Raw genomic sequence first — 2,187 nt, 5'->3', positions numbered from 1 at the left:
ATGGGAAGTGGTGAATGAATTCCTTGTTTTGCTTTGCTTGTGTGTGCAGCTTTTGCTTTACCTATTAAACTGTCTTTAGCTCAGCCCATGAGTTTTCTCACTTTTACCCTTCCGATTCTCTCCCCCATCCATCTGGGGTGGGGAGTGAGCAAGTGGCTGTGTGGTGCTTAGTTGCCGGCTGGGGTTAAACCACGACACAAGTGCACTTCTCAGGGCTTTGTATGTGGGAAGGTGCTTACATGACCTACTGCCTGCATGCCTTCCTGGAGGGAAGCTGCATCCTGCACAAGGACACGTAACCGTCTGCACGTCCCAGTGTGGACCAGCCCTGGGCACCTAAATTAGGCATTCTGGTTAGACTGATGGTAAGTGAGACCCACCTCTTTTTCCTCTCACTGGTGGTAAGGCAGGTGCCTCTGGCTGTGCTGGTCACTCTCAGCTCTCCTCACTGCCAGTGGGAGACACCACCTCCTAGCATGTGTTTGTATGTCCTGTTTGGGACACTGGCTTCACCAGGAGACAACTGAAACCTAATGTCCCTGTCTACTGTTTATAAACTGCGTTAGGACAACTAGCTTAGATGGAGAAGTGCATACTGGAAATGTTAAGGAATGGGACATAGAAAGGGAGGACATAGAAACAGCTGCACAGGTCAGGCTGAAGATCCCTCCTGTTGGATATCCACTACCCAGCAGTGGCCAGGGGATGCCTGGAAAAGAGGAGATGAGCAGGATAACCACCCAGGGATACTCCAGGATGCTTTCCCTAGTGTGGGAACTTCCTTGGCTGCTCTGAGATGCTTCTGCACTAGACTGTTTGTCCTGGGGAGACCCACAGTTAGGTAAGATAAATGCCACCCTAAATTACTTCTGTTACTGAAAACATCTGTGCAATGGGCAGAGCACAGGCTGTGGACCTGGGCCAGACCCTTCTCAGGCAGCAGGGGTTTGAATCAGCAGCCCCATTTATCGGGACAGTATTTTAGCTCCAATCCCACTCCAGGGGCAGGTGTTTTTTGTGCCCCAGAACAGGCTCTGGGTTGGCTGTTATTTTTGTACAAACAATACCTTCCCTGCAGCTTTCCAGCCTTGTTCTTCATTTAGAGTTAAAACAAAAAATCTCCAGCCCTTCTTTGAGAGTTTTATCTCCCTACTGTTACTGACACCAAGATGACCTTCCTGTCACCTTCAAACAGGTTCCCACTTAGTCACACCTTCTGTTCCCACCAGTGACAGCTTCAGCTCAGGCAGCCCTGGTGTGCTCATCCTGATGGCCTGAACTGAGATTTCTGACCCACTCATCAGCTGCAGCCCTGACCCCCACCATGTCTAACATCAGAAACTTCTTTAAAAAGTGTCATTGAATTCGTGCATCCAGGTACCGTCTTTGCTCTTCTGTACTCACTGAACACTTTGCAAAGCATATCTGTAATCACTGATTACAGTTGCATGCAACTTGCAAAACTTGTATGTATATGTGGGGAAAGAAAAAAGTCTTGATAGTCTACAAAATTATATTTGCCAAGCCTTATAGCAAGCACCATTTCTTTGCCCACAAATGCAAGGTTCATCTGGCTGTCCCAGTCACTGAAAGCTCTAGGACAGCAGGGTGACTTTGAGCATGGAGATGTGCCACCAAGTACTTCCCAGCATCACTGCTGATTCAGGGAACCAGGGACCACCTTCCCAGGGGACACTAACCCCAGCCATGCTAGAAGCCCTAAGGATATGGCTCTGGTAGTCCCTGTCAGACAGGAACCTACTCGCTGGTGCTTTTAAAGGGCTGCCTTCCTACCTGTGATGGTGGAGAGAGTTGCTCACTGATGCACTAAGTCGACAGGGGGACTCTGCTAAAAATCGGCACCTGAGATGGCCACCTACTTACACAGGATAGGTGCCCCTCCAAGGGGGCTGCGATAACAGGTCTTCTTCCCAGCACACTGTGCCAAGCCTCCACTGGGAAAGCAGGTGGAAAAGAGCAAGCTTTGGCTTGCTCCAGGAGCATCTTGGACACACCACTCCCTGCTGGGAACCACCTAGAGATTTCATCCAGCTCTGATATCCCAGGTTGAGCCAGCCCCTGCCCTTGGCAGGGTTGGGGCTGGGGGTTGCACACTAATACGAGAGGCAGAGGCTGCCAGCAGTGCATTACTGCCATGCACCGGGGAATTAGACAATGCTATGCCTG

At 50.3% G+C, this 2,187-nt stretch overlaps 1 protein-coding gene across 1 annotated transcript in view; it reads left to right on the top strand.

The window, feature by feature from the left end:
* Positions 1-2,187, top strand: part of PDX1 (pancreatic and duodenal homeobox 1) — a 50,907-nt gene that overhangs the window by 15,249 nt on the left and 33,471 nt on the right. The gene's annotated exons all lie outside the window — the stretch shown is intronic.

This window comes from Pygoscelis adeliae, unplaced genomic scaffold, assembly GCF_000699105.1.
Source record: "Pygoscelis adeliae isolate BGI_AS28 unplaced genomic scaffold, ASM69910v1 Scaffold14, whole genome shotgun sequence".
Taxonomy (NCBI): domain Eukaryota; kingdom Metazoa; phylum Chordata; class Aves; order Sphenisciformes; family Spheniscidae; genus Pygoscelis; species Pygoscelis adeliae.
The sequence above is the reverse complement of the archived record's forward strand: the minus strand, read 5'-3'. Positions and strand labels throughout refer to the sequence as shown.